This window comes from Ursus maritimus, unplaced genomic scaffold (assembly GCF_017311325.1).
Source record: "Ursus maritimus isolate PB19 unplaced genomic scaffold, ASM1731132v1 scaffold_22, whole genome shotgun sequence".
In the NCBI taxonomy this organism is placed as follows: Eukaryota; Metazoa; Chordata; class Mammalia; order Carnivora; family Ursidae; genus Ursus; species Ursus maritimus.
The window spans coordinates 25,401,552-25,418,340 of NW_024424675.1; the positions used below are offsets into that span (position 1 = coordinate 25,401,552).

Here is a 16,789-nt window from a genome sequence, read left to right on the forward strand (position 1 = left end):
TGTGTACTGCTGTTGGCAGTAGCAGTTGCTTCTTGGTGAAGCTGTTTTCTGTCTGCTTGTTTTCCAAGCTTGCCCTCCTGTTCATGCTCTAGGCCCCTAATATCCTTGTAGCGTATTTCTCTTGTGCTTGTATCGGCAACAGTGTCAGTGCCTGTACTTGCAACAGACAAAAAGAACTTTAACTTACAAATTGCAATGATTTATTTCCAGGCTGTGAGATCCTGGAGAGCAGGGTCTACATGTCATTCTGCCCTGTGTCTTTGGTGCCCAGCTCAAGCCTGGGTTTCAATACATGCAGGCTGAATAAGTGAAGAAACATGTATTTGTGTGGGGCTATTGAGTCTGGGATTCTTGGCATAATTATGGTTGTGGGACAACAAATCCTCTATATGCTACAACAGCCACTAACATTTTTTTTTTTTTTTAAGATTCCATTTATTTATTTGAGAGAGAGCATAAAGGGAGAGTGAGAGGGAGAACCAGACTCCCTGCTGAGCCTGACGTGGGGCTGGATCCCAGGACCCTGAGATCATGACCCGAGCTGAAGGCAGACACTTAACCAACTGAGCCACCCCGGTGCCCCAGCCACCAACATTTGAACAATTTCATGTTAAGAAACATAAACCAAGAGGATCCTGGGAAGGTCCTTTCTTACTGTATTGGAGCACTTAGCTGAGTTTATGCAGGTGGTTCTGGTCCTCAAATTCCTGAAGTGTTTTTTTTGTTTTTGTTTTGTTTTGTTTTACACATATGGAATATTTCACTAATTTGCATGTTATCCTTGCACAGGGGCCACATTAATCTCTGTATTGTTATAATTTTTGTATATGTGCTGCTGAAGGGAGCACAGCTGAAGCTTTTGTCCCTGGTTTCCCAGAACCTCTTCCTCTGCCCTGAGGTAATGCCCTCTTTGATCCTGATTCTAAGAACACCTCTCCTATGGACTTGGGCCATAAAGAAGAATCTACTAGTTTTGTTTTTTTTTTTTTCAGTATCATTTTCTTTCCTTTCATTCCCTTGACAGATATACATTGAAAATCTATTATTTGTCAGGTTTGAAAATTCAGTTGATGTAATATAGTTCCTAACTCTAATTTAGGAAACAGACAAATACAATCAAGAGAACAAACAAATGAAATAATTAAAACTGTATTAGTGCTCCGTTGAAAATGAACAGTAATAAGGTAGAGAGTAATTGCCATGGGGCAGGCATTTGATTGAGTGAAACACTTTTAGATAATGTAGCTAAAGAGAGTCTCACAGAGGAGATGACAAACAGACCTGCATGATGAAGAGTCAGCTTTGCAAAAAGCAACAGCTTATTCAATGATCCAGCAGCTGGAAAGAATTTAGAAAGAACCACAGAAACTGACAGAAAGTCAGTGTGGCCGGAGGATGAGCAAGGGTGAAGGATGCAGGTGAATAGATGGGCTGTTTTAAGCAGGGCAGTGACAAGATTGTATTTACATTTTAAGAAGTGCAATCTGGCTGCCTTGTCTTTCCAATGTAAATTAAAGTCCACATGGCCCTCATAAATAACAAATGTTCAGCCTCTCTCCTTGGGACTTCCCAAGTCCAATTGGGAAAACATTTCATACCCTTTTGGTGTGGCTGCAACTCCCACCTTGGTCCCCCGAGGCAAAATACAGCTCCTCTCCACACCAGCAATTGGAATCCTTTCCTAGGAGTTAATGAGGCAAAGTGGAGGAGGTATTAGTGCAAAGACCCCGAGGCGTCAAGGAACTTGGCTTGAGCACTTGAAAGAGGCCCAGAACGTGGGAAAGCAGGATGTGTGAGAATTTGAGAGAGGCAGGTTAAGTTCAGAAGAGCCTGGTTGATAGGCTACAGTAAAGATTAAGATTTCAACCGGAAGAACAGTGGGCAATGAGTTTTGAGCAGAGTTTGGCTGTAATTATACTTGAGTTTTGAAAAGCTTCATCGTTTGTGTATGAAGAATAGATCGGAAGGGGAAAGGGTAATAGGATGGAGGGCACCACCATCATCTAAGAGAGAGGTGGCCTGGCCTGGAGTGTCGGCAGCGGGATGGAGAAAAGTGGGAGGCTTCGAGATGCACTTAGGAGGCAAAATTAACAGGTGATGGGTAGTGTCCACTCCCAGGCTTCGTGTTACCTCAGTGGTTATGGGTAAGTGGGGACTTCGTGCTCTGGATCAGGGCGCCGGCCTGGTTCCCGCGCGTCAGGGCAGTGGGCGTGGCCCGCAGGAGCCGTCTCCACGGGCATCAGGCGGGGCGGGGCCGAGGGCGGGGCAGCTGGGGCGCTGCGTCACTCGGTGGTGGCGATGGTGCGTGTGTGTGGGGGGCGGGGGATACGCTGGGCGCGTCCCGAGGGTCACGTGGTGCGCAGCACGCAGAGTCCTTCTGTCGGTTGGTCCTGGAGCGGCGCAGCCGGAGCGGGGCTGTGAGGTGAGCTCGCGGCGAGGCGCGGCGAGGAGAAGCCGACTGGCCGGGGCCGGGTTGGGCCGGGCCGGCGCCGTGAGCGCGCTGTGCTAGCGGGAGCGGTGACGACCGCCACCGCTGCTCCGGTCCCCTGCCCGGCCTCGCTCCCCGCCCGGCCCCGCTCGCCCAGCCCGGAGGGAGGCCCGGGGACCGCTGCTGAGAGCGTGGCGGGCGTGCGAGCGGCGCCCAATCTTCAGGGCTGCCCGAGGGAATGACGGCGGTCGCGGCCAATCAGTGCCGCCCGAGGGGGCTGGGCCGCGGGGTGCGGGCTCGGGGCGCGGAGCGGGCCGTGTTGGGGGTGGGGGGTAAGCGATAGGGCTAGAGGCTGAGCTGTGTGGTCCCCGGGAGCTCCACCACCAGCCGCTGCTGTTACCTTGTGCTTTGGGAACGCGTTTTCTTTTATTGACTCTTTTTTCCTATTCTGGGGAGCACACCCCTTTCTCAAGCCCCTGACTATGGGAGTGTCCCCTTTCTCTATAGTTCAGAGAATGTGGTGCATCCCCTTTCTTAAACTCCAGCCCTGAGGTTTTAATCTTAATTTCCAAAGCTCCTCAAACTGAGGATGTACCCCATTTCTCGGGCACCCCCCCAAATTGGGAGGACACTCCCTTTTCCGAGCCTCCAATCTGAACACGCACTCCTTTCAAATTTTGGGGTTTGCCCCATTATTGAGTCTCAAATCTGGGATCCAGTAACCAAAGTTTTGGGGGTGCTTCTATTCCCACAAATCCAAGAAAGACTCTCCTTCTCCAGGCCCCAGATCTTGCAACATGCTTTCCAGAATTTCTTAAATTTAGGGGCTACTTCGTTTCCCCAGCCCTTGAAATCTGGGGGTGCGCCTCATTTCCAGAGTCTACTGAAAATGCGATCCGAATCCTGAAGTTTGAAGGTAGAGGTTTGCGGTTGCACAAATAAAGGAATTCACTGCTTTTTCTAGTCACTGTGTTCTTGGGGTTGCACCCATTTTCATGAGTTCCTCAAATCGAACTACTTTATTTCCTGGGGGAGACTCATTTTCATATCTGAGTGTATTTATTTCCTGTGTTTCCAAAATGTACAGAATCCACCCCTTTTGGTTGCACAGTTCTCAGGGTGCAGCCACCTTCCTGATACTTAAATTGGGAGGACATACATTTTTTTCTAAGTCCTCTCATTCTGGGGCCATGATCCTTGGTTCTTGAGCATGCCTCCTATCCTTTTTAGCTTTTCTTCTATCCAAGACATTTTCATTCCTCAGTTTCCTTTCCTCTTTGGAACCCCATTTCCCTTTTAGGTGCTCTCACTGCTTGGTCAGGGGACCCATTTCCTCTTCCTTCCTCTGGTGAATGCGTATCTTTCTTCAGCACAGCACTTTCTCTGCTTCTGCGGCGTTGTTTCAGAGCACACTTCCTATAGTCACGCCTCCTGAATTCCCCTCCCCTGAGGAAAAGATCCCCCTCCGCAAGGGTGCCTGCATGTTGTATTTTATATGTCTACTTTATCTTTTATCTTTCTGCTTTTTACTAACAGAAACTCTTCTATCTTAGCTTGCCCTATCCCATTTGCTGCATTTTTCTGGTTTCTAACTCCCTTTGGACACTGCTCTGCTTACTGATGTCTGTAGAGATTTTCCCTTTTCTGCTTACTCCTTGAGCTGGAGGTGGCCTCAAGTCCAGGACTACTTGACCCTCCAGCACTGGATTTAAACTGGAAAGGAATCCCCTTGCATTTCTTTGGTTATTCACAGGACTTTTAATCCTCCGGGTGGTTTTCTTCCTGTAAGATTCTGGTTGGATGTGTATTGTTTTCTCTCCTTTGCTTTCTCCCCCTATATTGGGAAAAATTTCTGAAGGGATTCTTCCAGTCTTGCTTCCAACTCATAAGATCCTCCCTACATTGGCTTTCTTCCTTCCTTTTATCAAGAAAAGAGGTCATTTGGAGGAATCTCTTCATCACTCTTTTTGTTCTTGTCCCTGAGGTGCAGGTGGGGGATGGATACTTATCTCTCCCCATCATTTTCTCACATGTCTGCCAGGGCTTGCTCTGGTTCCCCACCTTAAAATCTCCAAATATCTCAGACCTCTTGTCTTTTAAAAGCCTCTCAGTAGGTTCTTTCTTTTGTATTTCTCTCTGCTTTTCCAGATCTTACTTAGGGCTTCTCTGCCTGAACCCCTAACCGGATTAATTTCTCCACAGCTGGAATCCCGAGTGCTTATGGGATAATGATACCTCTGACCTTTCTCCCTTTTGGGAAGTACTTGAGTGTGCAGCTGTGAGGCCTCAGTGGGGGAGAGAGTTTGGGCCTGAGAAGCTATACTGGCAGGATGAGGCAGGAAAGTACTGCATTTTCAGGACCACATCCTTCTGAATCTCATTTGGAGATTGGATGTTTGCCCAGCACCTGCTTCTTAGGGATGCTGGGGGATTTAATGATACTCCCAGGGACCTGTAGGAATTAATGGGGCTTGTGGAGAAGTGCTCTGAACTCAGTGTTGGAACTTGCATAAAATTAACCATTATTATATTTTCAGAACAGCTAAGCTGTTTTATATTTCATGTGCTTGAAAGCCCTAGAGCTAAGGTGTTTTATTTCAGGAAGTGAAATGGATCCCACATTTAGATCATGTGGTCGTTAGTAAATACCAAATTGATTAAAAAACACTGGAGGTCTATCTGATCAGTACCTAATAAAATATGATATGCAGAAAGTGAGCAGGTACTTGGTCTCTTGATGTGCCTGTTTGGTACTTTATCTGTTTGGTACTGCTATATACAGTGCACCCTTAAAGTATTCTCTGTCGATGCTTCTCAAACTTGAATGTACATTTAAATCACCTCTGGGGGAGGGTCTTGCTAACATGTTAATTCTGATCTAGTAGTTTTAGGGTGTGTCCTCAGTATCTGCATTTCTAATTCCCAGGTGATACCAATATTACTGAATTACACTTTGAGTATTGAAGTTCTATACTTCAATAGGAAATAGGAAGGTGGTGGTTAGCCTTATGCTGAGGTATTATTTTCCACTTTCTCTTTATTCAGACATATCCTCTAAAGTTTGTACAAGGCCATGGTCCCCTTCTTCTTTTTTTTTTTTTTTTAAAGATTTTATTTATTTATTTGACAGAGATAGAGACAGCCAGCGAGAGAGGGAACACAAGCAGGGGGAGTGGGAGAGGAAGAAGCAGGCTCCTAGCGGAGGAGCCTGATGTGGGGCTCGATCCCAGAACGCCGGGATCACGCCCTGAGCCGAAGGCAGATGCTTAACCGCTGTGCCACCGAGGCGCCCCTGAAGGCAGATTCTTAACCGATTGAGCCACCTAGGTGTCCCTGAACATAATTCTTGACATAGTCTTTTTCTTCTTCTTTTTTTAATTTTTAAATTTTTTAAAAATTTTAAATTAAAAGAATTTTTGTTTCCTTTTTTGAGTGGGGGAGAGAGTTTGTGCATGTGCAAGAGCAGGGGGAGAGAGAAGCAGACCCCCTGCTGAGCAGGGAGCCTGACCCGGGACATGGGGCTCAATCCCAGGATGCTGGGATCATGACCTGAGCTGGGTGCTTAACTGACCCTGCCACCCAGGCGCTCCTCTTCTCTTTTTATGGAGATTTATTTATTTATTTCTGGGGGGGGGGGCACGGGAACGAGGGTGCATTAGGTGAGGGGATGGAGAGGGAGACAAGCATACTCCCTGCTGAGTGGAGAGTCAGATGTGAGGCTCCATCCCAGGACCCTGACATCATGACCTGAGCTGAAATCCAGGGTTGGACGCTCAACGAACTGAGCCAGTGAGGTGCCTCTTGACATAGAGTCTTCTAGTGAATACTGCAGGGTTGATATAGTGGTTGGCCCTCTCATCTCTCTAGGTCCTCACTTGTCATCCTACCATGGGTAGGGAGACTGAGATACCCCAAATGAGCAGGGTCATATGTGTTGGAATTTCCAAGGAGGCCTTGGTGTTCTAGGTTCTTTGGAAATGGGCCTGGGAAAGGCAGGTGCCTGGACCTTGAATAGAAGCTGCTGGCTTATCTCTGTACCAGAGCTTCACAAAGGCGAATGCTGGTGGGAAGATGATATTCTTTGATGGCAATCAGTGCTTACAATGCTCTCTTTTTGTACCAAATGAGTCTTAGTGACTTTTCCTTCCCAAATGTCTTAAGTCATCTGCACCTATTTCCCTGGCTGTCACCTGTCAAGGCCTTTTTTTCCAGCATGATCCTGTTCTGGGCCCTAATCAGGACAAACCTGAATGACTAGACTGTTTTGTGTCCCGTGCCTCCCCCTCCCCCCTCATCCCTCACATGAATGTCAGATCCTCTTCAGTAACGGATTTGATCTGGATTTGGCCCTAGTCCCAGCTCTTCCACTCACTGTGAGACCTCAGGCAAGTCACTTAATGCTACTGGGCCTCATTCTCCCCAGTTGTAAAATGAGGGGCTGATTATCTCCAAGGTCTACCCTGCTCTGAGTCTTTGTCAGTACCTTGCTTAGAAACCCAGTGTCGGTGGGAGCTTGTTGTTAGCAGATCTGATTTCCTTCACGTGCTCTGTTGGGCGGGCTGCCAATCATTCACTCGTCCAAGTCACTCCTGTCACTGCCTCTTTTCTAACCTAGGCAGGCAGCTTGTCCTCACACCCAACTTCAGCATACTTCTGCCTCCATGTCCTCTGCCAGTTTCATGCTTAATTTCATTCAAAATTGCCTAAACTTCTCACTGTTATTCAGTGTTCCTTCAGTGTTAGATACTTCCTGAGTCACTAACAGGGAGTCTTGTAGTTTATATACAACTATGTTGGTAAATTCTCTCACTATAGATATATATATTTATATGTATATGTGTGTGTATATACATACATATATATATATATATATATATTGAGAGAGAGAGAACTCTAGAGAGAGCGCAAGCAGGGTAGGTGAGCGGGGAGCCCATCCAGTACTCCAGGATCGTGACCTGAGCCAAAGGCAGATGCTTAACTGAGTGAGCCACCCAGGCACCTCCCACCCCAGCTTTCTTTTTGGCTTTGAATTAGCAGGGTAGTCAGAATGAAATTTAAAAGTGAAGTAGGTAGTTTGCTTTTGGCTGGTGTTTGGGGAAAGTGAGATGTAATGCTTTTAGTCCTCTTTTTCCAAAGCTCTTCCATATCTGTGGGGGATCAGCTACCTGGTACTTCTCCCAGATTTTAACTCCCTATCCGAAATTTGGGAGTGTATCCTGAGTACAAGCGCTATTTAAAAATGACTTCCAAGTGCTTTTTTCCCTAAGAATACACTCCTAAAGCCCCAGACAAGAAATTGCTGAGGACAATGATAAGAAATCTAGATTTCAAATAACTTCATCAGTGAGGGAAACAGTTCTGTGAGAACACACGATGATTCTCAAAGGCAGTTGCTGACACTGCCTGGAAATCAGGGCTCAAGGTTGTATATAACTCCCTAACCTCCCTTCCTCATCTGTCCAGGAGCTAGCTACTGGGGGGAAGTTTACATTTTTCATGATAAACATTCTTTAAGCCAAAATGTGTGCTTAGTTAGAGCCTCCTTAGTTAGATTGTAAGCTCAGAGAAAGGGAGGATATTCCTGTCTTATTCATCTCTCTCAGCAATTGCCCCTTACAGGTTGTTGACTGGCTAACCTTAACTTAGGGTAACCTATTGAAAATTGAAACCCCGATTTGTAATGCTTGACAACTTTGCTGGATCTTGGACTAGGTGTCCAGCTGTTCTTTGCTTTCTTTGACCAAATAATGGAAGTAATGAGCTTGCAGAAATCCCATAAAATTTTAGGAGCCTGGTGTGAGTCACCAATCATAAGTAGGGCAGTTTGTATGAAAGGGAGGTGGTGTCTGGATCCATGGACTTTGTTGAAGGAGGGAGAAGAGGAGTCTGGGGAAGGATTTATTTATTTTTTTATTTTTATTTTTTTAAGATTTTATTTATTTATTTGACAGAGATAGAGACAGCCAGAGAGAGAGAGGGAACACAGTCAGGGGGAGTGGGACAGGAAGAAGCAGGCTCCCAGCGGAGGAGCCTGATGTGGGGCTCGATTCCATAACGCCGGGACCACGCCCTGAGCCGAAGGCAGACGCTTAACCGCTGTGCCACCCAGGCGCCCCTGGGGAAGGATTTAAAATGATGGTTTGGGTGTGCCTGGCTGGTTCAGTCTGTAGAACATGCGACTGTTGATCTCAGGGTTGTGAGTTCAATCCCTACATTGGGCGTAGAGCTTACATTAAAAAAAAAAAATGATGGTTTGATCTGATGAGAGCTTATCCCATGTCAGGACATAATCCTAGGATTTTATTTTTTTATTATTTATTTTAATTCTTTAAAAAGATTTTATTTGAGAGAGAGAGAGAGAGTGAGTGAGTGCACAAGTGGGGGTCAGGGGCAAAGGGAGAGGGAGAGGCAGACTCCCTCCTGAGCAGGGATCCTGACATGGGGCTTGATCCCAGGACCTCAGGATCATGACCTGAGCTGAAGGCAGACACTTAACCGACTGAGCCACTCAGGCACCCCAATCCTAGGATTTTAAAGGCTGACTCCCAGGCATCTTAGTATTTCAGGCTTTCTTTGTCCTAGTACAGACTTAATTTTTTTTTAGGGGGAGGGTGTGGGAAGGGTAGAAGGAGAGAGAGAATCCCAAGCAGACTCTGTGCTGAGTGCAGAGCCGAATGTGGGGCTCAATCCCAAGGCCCTGTGATCATGACCTGAGCCAAAGGCAAATGCTTAACTGACTGAGGCACCCAGGTGCCCCATTTCTTAATCTTTATTTTTTATTTTATTATTTTTTAAGATTTTATTTATTCGTTTGACAGAGCAGAAGCAAGGGGAGCAGCAGGCAGAGGCAGAGGGAGAAACAGGCTCCTCGCTGAGCAAGGAGCCTGATGTAGGGCTTAATCCCAGAACCCTGGGATCATGACCTGAGCTGAAGGCAGACACTTAACCAACTGAACCACCCAGGCGTCCCATTCCTTCATCTTTAAAATGGGAATGAGAAAACCTAACATATAAGGTTATCAAAACTTGGTAAAGTGTGAAGAGTTGAGTGTATCTTACTATTCTGTTTTATTCCTCACAAATTGTTTTTTAAAATCCCTTCGTGTTATTTGTCAGTTTGTATTTTATCCGTAACTCTATCAGTAGAGAAGGAAAAGACAATTTTTTTTTCATTTTTACACTGAACAGCTTAAACAAGTAATCCCTTAATATCATTAGTGTGCAGATATCCCAAAGGCCTCTTTTATTTATTTATGTATATTTCCAAAGGCCCTTTTTTAAAAGTAGTGTAAGTATAGTGGGTCTTAGAGGAGGTCCTGCTTCTCAAATCCCAGCTCTTCCACCTAGTCAGGTGACCATGGGCAAATTATTTTCTCTAAGCCTCCTTTCCCTCTGTAAAATGGGATAATACTGCCAACTTCTCTGCATTGTTGGGAATAAGGTATTTGTCAAGGACTTAGCCTGTGGTGAAGTAAATGTAAGCCATTTCCTGGTATTAATAATAAAGGCCAGGAATAAAAGTTAATATTTAAAGAATAAGGTAATGAATTAGTTAACTATTAAATACTTTATTTGTCTTTAAAACCCCATAAGCAGTGAAACCCTTGTAATTCAGGAAAATGTCTTTGGAGGCCCTGTGGAGTAATGACTCCATATTCAAATTGGTGGCTCCGTCGGTTAAGCATCGGGCTCGGCTCAGGTCATGATCTCATGGGTCATGAGATAGAGCCCCAAGTGGTGTTCCGTACTCTTTGGGGAGTCTGCTTGAGATTCTTCTGCCTCTGTTCCTCCCCTTACTCGGGAGTGCCCACACGCATGCATTCTCTTTCTCTCTCTCCCTCAAATAAATAAATCTTTTTTATTTATTTATTTTTTTAAGATTTTATTTATTTGTTTGACAGAGACAAGGAGAGAGGGAACACAAGCAGGGAAAGCTGGAAGAAGGAGAAGCAGGCTCCCCGCTGAGCAGGGAGCCTGATGTGGGGCTTAATCCCAGGACGCTGGGATCATGACCCAAGCTGAAGGCAGACGCCTAACGAATGAGCCACCCAGGTGCCCTAAATAAACCTTAAAAAAAAAAAAAAAAGGCTCCCTCTGAAAGGAAGTCACACAAACCCACTCTACAGCTACCAGCATTTGTGGACTGGAGCCTCCCCTGACTGAAAAACGAATACGGTTTTTCTTAGGCCCCAGGAGGAAAATTGTGGTCTGTCTTCAGGTGCCTCATTCCTTGTGCCTTGCCTTCCTCCCCTGCCCCTAAGGAGTAATAAGGGTTCCTTCATTTACGCGTGGGTAGCACTTTCAAAGAGCCTCCACGTGATGTCTTCTTGAATCCCTACTTCCTTCTAGGGGAGTGATAGTTGTCTTTTTTCTGTTTTTATTCTGCCAGTGAGGAAGTTGACATTTAACAAGCACCTGACCACCACGTAAGGGCACTGCCTGTTAAATGCTGGGGCTGCCTATGAGGGAGTTCAGGGCCTTGTGAGAGATCGCTCAGAGACAGGCAGTTTCAGTGTCGAGTGCTGAGTGCTGTGGCCCAGAGAACAGGCCAGACTGCCATGGGAGAATATTATAGTGAGCCGCTGGCCCAGCCAGCCCCTTCGGGGAGGTGTGGAAGGACTGGGCAGAGCAAAGGTCCTGGAGGTTGGAACTGCAAGGAGTCTGGCTGTACATGTGGCTGCGAGAGCAGTAATACTCTGAGAGCCTAAGTAATTTCTCTCTTCACAACACCTGTATGAAGGTATGAAGTTGGTACTGGTACTATTCCTATTTTACAGGTGAGGAGCCTGGGGTTACAGAGAAAATGGCTTGTACAATGTTAACTGGAAAATATTGGAGCTGGGATCCAAACCCAGCCTGTCTCACTCCAGAGTTCTGGCACCTAACTATTGTGTGCCACTGCCCCTCTGCTAAGCTTGCCTACTGTCCTATTTTTAAGGGCCCACCTTTAGAGACTCCTAGGTTGGTTTGGTCACAATGGCTAACTCACTCATCCTTAATGCCACACTGAGTAGCTTGAACTTGGTTCCATAGGGGAACTACTGAGCTGGTTTTTTTTTTTAAATTGAGATATAATTGACATAACCCGAACTGGTTGATTGATTGATTTTATTTTATTTTTTTTAAGATTTTATTTATTTGACAGAGAGAGAGCACAAGCAGGGGAAGCAGCCGGCAGATGGAGAGGTAGGAGCAGGCCTCCTGTTGAGCAGGGAGCCTGATGTGGGGCTCGATCCCAGGACCCTGAGATCATGAACTGAGCTGAAGGCAGCCACTAATGACTGAGCCACCCAGGCGCCCCCAGAAATTTATTTTAGAGTGGGGAGCCTACTTCTCCCTCTGCCTTCCCCTCCTCCTGCTTGTGTGCTCGCTCTCTCTTCTCTTTCTGACAAATAAAATCTTAAAAAAAAAGTGAGAATCATCATCATCATCATCACTACAAATCTCTAAGGTAGACACTAAATGAGATGATGGTTATAGAAAGCACTTAGAATAGTATCTGTATTAAAACAGGCAGAAGAGGTGAGTTTATGAGACAGTGTTGATTTGATCTGGGAGGGTGTGGCTAGGGGTTTTGAGCTCTGCTGAAAGCCCTTATAGTTACTGGATTAGATCTGATGGGGGCCTGAGGTGAGAGAGGCCTAGAAGTAGGTATTACAAAGTGGGGAGTGTGAGTGGGAGGCAAGGGTGATGTCCATGTTTCTAGCTTGGCACATTGACCAGTCTTGGGCCTTCAACTCTGATGAGGAGAAAAGGTACTTGTGAGGGTAGGATGATTAGCTCAGTGAAGGTGAGGAAGGTGGCAAAGGTTATTGAGCAAATATATTCTGGAGCCCAGCCTGTACAATAGGCCCTTTCCACTGCTTTGGGCAGATCACTGATTTGACCAACTCATTCTCAGTGTTTTGGAATAAGTAAACTCAACCTGTGTTTGCTCTCTGTCTGATTTTAATTGTGGAAGGAAAAGCTTGGCTCTTGGAGAAAGCATTTCAAGTATCTGTAAAGAGGGTAAGGGAATTTTTGGCCTATTTCTTTCCTTCCTTCTTTCCTAATTTCACCCCCTCTCCTTTGCTTACTTCCTAACCTCCTCGAATAAAAGAGGTTAATTCAGTTGTTACAGTGTGAGCTGGGGAGGGGCCTGAGGAATGGAACCGGTCTTGGCTTTAGATCCAGTCTTCCTTCTGTGTCCTTGAGGGTGGAGGGGCCCTTGCCCCGACTTCAACCAGTTTGTCATCTCCCTAGGACTACAGACATGCTTCTTACGTTCTTTAGTATATTGGGTACTATTTGTTGATATTTCATGATAATATTGACTAGACTATAATCCTTTGTGCCTTATAATCCTTTGTGTCCTTTTTGCTGCTACTACTGTTACACAACTATTTTATCTCTAATACTGAATATTTAGTGTTTACTGTGCTAAGTATTGGACATCCATTAGCTCACTTATTCCTCACATCAACCCGAGGAGGTAGGGGTTATTAATCCCATTTTATAGGTGGGCAAACAGAGAGAGGCTCAGTGATTTTTCTCATCTTAACTCCGCCAACAATTAGTGGAGCCAGGATTGGTGAGAATCTGAGTCTAAAATCTCTCTGTGCTCCCACCCCTAAGCATTCCTGACCTTCCTCCAAGACAATACTCGGGCAGAGAGTCCCCTTGGAAACTTCTTCCTGTGAGATCAAGGTGTCACTGGACCTGCTGATACTGTTTATGCATTTATGGGACAACACTGTGGGCTGCAGGCTAGTCTCCACCTCCTAGGCACTGGGCTGTGAGGGAGAGGGGACCTCATTCCCACCTGAGGCACCTTGCCTGTAGGACTTTCTCTTTGCCTAGATTTTTTCCCCTAGATCTTACATGGTTGTCTTCTGGTCATTTAGATCTCTGTCAGATCTCAGCTCTTCAGAGTCCTTAGTAACAGCCTTATCTAAAGTGGTCCTCCTCTGTCACTGGTTCACATTGTTTTGTTCATGTTTTCCCCAGGGTGCTTATCCTGCCAGAGATTATCTTCTTTGTGTGTATCTTGTTTATTGTCTCCCTTCCCCACTAGAGAACAGGGATGGGGTAGTCTTGTCCTCCTAGTATCTCTCTGCAGCACCTGGCTCATAGGCATTCAATAAATACTTATTGAGGGGCGCCGGGGTGATTCAGTCGGTTGGGTCAGGTTGCGGTCTCAGGGTGGTGGGATGGAGCCCTGTGTCAGGCTCTGCACTCAGCGTGGAGTCTGCTTGTCCTCTCTCCCTCTGCTCCTCCCCCCAGCCCCACCCTGCTCAAATAAATAAAATGTTTTAAAAAAATAAATATTTATTGAATGAAGGAGGCATAAAGATTTAAGGTGGTGTTTTGCTTGAAGTGTCCCTCCATTGAAAAGGTGTTGCATTAAGTTTCAGAGGCACCATCAGCTTTAAATGGAGGTTGAATGCAAGCGCTATTAGGTTATCACAAAGCTTGTTCTGTAGTTTCTGGTGATTGACATTCTTCCCTTGAGGGTCCCTGGGTTTATTTCCCCCTGATTCTGTCTCAGCTGACTTGTTGAAAAGTCTTGTTCCATACCCATCTATCACTTTAATTCTTTATTACTTTGAGCCTTCAGTTCCTTCTTGAGCACAATGGGGTTGCTGAGGGCAGGACCTCCAGTTACCATGGCTACAGTACTCTTCCACCTCTCCCAGAATGAAACCCAGAGTCCTTGTCAGTATAACATTAACTGTAAATGTATTATGAATTCGGAAAATTCTGCCATTTTTTGAGTACCTACTTTGTGTCCCTACAAATAGGGACTTTTCACATCTTTTCTCACCTAATCCTTATAGCATCCAAGATAGGGGCCATTATTAATCCTCATTTGATGAGTTAAGAAAGAGAACTCAAAAATGTAGCTCATAAACAAATATGTGGTAGTGGTTGAGAATCTGGAGCCATAGGGCCTATGGTTCAAATCTTGGCACAGCCTCTTACTATATGGGTGTCCTAGGATGTCCCTAACTTTCCTTTGTTCCTCTTTCTCATTTTTGCAGTAAGGATTAATAATGGTAGCTACTTCTGTAGTTGCTATAAGGATTACATGACTTAATATGTGTACAGTTAGCTATTGTTATTATCATTATAAATGTTTTTTATGTAGGTCTTGTTAGTCTGCCTAAGGATATTTTCTGTCTGTTCTTTTGTAAAGTTAGTTCACATCCTTGTCATTTTGTGTTTTACTTCATTTATTATGCATCTGTTGAGTGTCAGTCATTCCTTTCCCTAATGGATCTTAGAGTATAATCCTACTACCTTAGGTTTTATTTAAATATTCTCTCTCTCTCTCTTTTTTTTTTTTTTGTTTGTGTTTTGTTTGAGAGAGAACAGAAGTGGCAGGGAGATGGGAGAGGGAGAGAGAATACCCCAAGCAGGCTTGATCTCAGGACCCTGAGATCATGACCTGAGCCAAAAAAAAGAGTCAGATGCTTAACCAGCTGAGCCACCTAGGTGCCCCAGTATTCTCTTGTATTTAAACATGTGAACTATATCTAGTTTCCCCAGAGTTTTATCTAAAGAGCTATTTTTTTTCTCGTTTTTACAAAATGATTTATTTTTATCCTGAACTGTATTCTTCACATTGAAGTTACTGAGTCCAAGTGTATAAGCAGTTTTATAGCTTGTTCGTTGCTTGCAGATTGAGGTAATAAAAGGATGGCCATGGTCAGGGCATTAGGCAGTGGTTGAAATGTTCAGTTTCCCCACAGCTGGGCCAGTCTTAGGTTTTGTTCTTTCTGAAAAGTTAAATATTTCTGCTTGTTATATAATGGTGTGATAATTCTGACACAACATATGAAAAGCATCCAATTACTTAATCTTCCTGTCTGTATTCAAATTATGTTTATATCTAAAGGCATGAATATAATAAACATAGTAACAACTTTGGTAGGGGAGAGAAGAAGGGCCTTTGAGAAGTGGTTTGTGTATCTCTGGGAAAATCCTGTTACATGTTATAAGAGGGATGGCTCCTGTTTTTTGTTTTTTTGTTTTTTCAAGATTATTTATTTATTTATTTGTCAGAGAGAGCGAGAGCCCAAGCAGGGGGAGCGGCAGGCAGAGGGAGAAGCAGACTCCCTGTTGAGCAAGGAGCCCAATGTAGGACTCAGTCCCACAACCCTGGGATCATGACCTGAGCTGAAGGTAAACGGTTAACTGACTGAGCGACCCAGGCATCCCGGGATATCTCCTGGTTTGGAGGACCTCTGAAGCTGCTAGCTCCTCTGCACCTCAGTTTTCTTTCTGTGCCATGGGAATGTCACATATAGTTATAACTAGATCACTTGGCAGTTATGAAGGTCTGGTAAGATGGTATAAAAATGAAAGGACTTTCCTCTGTTTAAATAATATTTTTTTAAAAATACAAAGAAGTAATCCAAAATTAAAATATTATCAACTAGATACATCCCTGCCAACAACAAAAAAAGTACATTCTCAAGGTTAGAAAATTCTAACAATATAGTAAGATAAAAAATGAAAAATTACATTTCCATGCTCCATTCCTCTCATTAAGGGAACTACTGAAACAGTTTCTTAGTTCTTGGACGCCAGGGTGGCTCAGTCGGTTAATGGTCTGCCTTTGGCTCAGGTCATGATCCTGGAGTTCCAGGATCAACCCTGCATCAGGCTCCCTGCTCAGCCAGGGGTCTGCTTCTTCCTCTGCCCCTCACCCCTCTCACACACTCTCTCTCAAATAAATAATTAAAATCTTAAAAAAAAAACAAACCCAAAAAACAGTTTCTTAGTTCCTTTTAAGAAATAATTTTATGGGTATGCTATAATAGATGTGTCTGTATTTATGTTTGTTTACATTGAAAGGATAATACCATGCACATGCCTCTATACTGTGCCCTTTTTACTTGACAATATGTCTTACAGATGGCTCCGTATCAGCATCTGCTGATTGCCATTATTCCTTTTAATGGCTGTACAACATTCTATTGTATAGATGAGCCGTAATTCATTTACCAAGGCCTCTTTTGATGGACATACTAGCTGCAGAAATTGCAGAGCTATATTGATCATGTTACAGGTAGTTTGGCAGACTTTAGGGTAGGTTACTGGCAGTGGGACTGCTGGGTTGCAGATATGTGTATTTTTAATTTAAGTAATCTCTACTCCCAACATGGGGATTGAACTCATGACCCTGAGATCAAGAGTCGCATGCTCTTCTTTTTTTTTTTTTTTAAAGATTTTATTTATTTATTCGACAGAGATAGAGACAGCCAGCGAGAGAGGGGACACAAGCAGGGGGAGTGGGAGAGAAAGAAGCAGGCTCATAGCAGAAGAGCCTGATGTGGGGCTCGATCCCATAACGCCGGGATCACGCCCTGAGCCGAA

At 44.8% G+C, this 16,789-nt stretch overlaps 1 protein-coding gene and 1 non-coding gene across 2 annotated transcripts in view; one reads left to right on the top strand and one right to left on the bottom strand.

Annotated features, from left to right (window-relative positions):
- Window positions 1-744: 744 nt before the first annotated feature.
- LOC121104664 lies at window positions 745-848 on the bottom strand. Its single transcript, XR_005837014.1, has one exon. It is a non-coding gene; the product is annotated as a U6 spliceosomal RNA (small nuclear RNA).
- Window positions 849-2,281: 1,433 nt separating this feature from the next.
- PHF20 (PHD finger protein 20) overlaps window positions 2,282-16,789 on the top strand; it is a 145,213-nt gene continuing 130,705 nt past the window's right edge. Inside the window, exon 1 of the mRNA XM_040638250.1 lies at window positions 2,282-2,422. The gene's annotated coding sequence lies outside the window, so the exon portion shown is untranslated. The remainder of the gene's footprint in view (window positions 2,423-16,789) is intronic.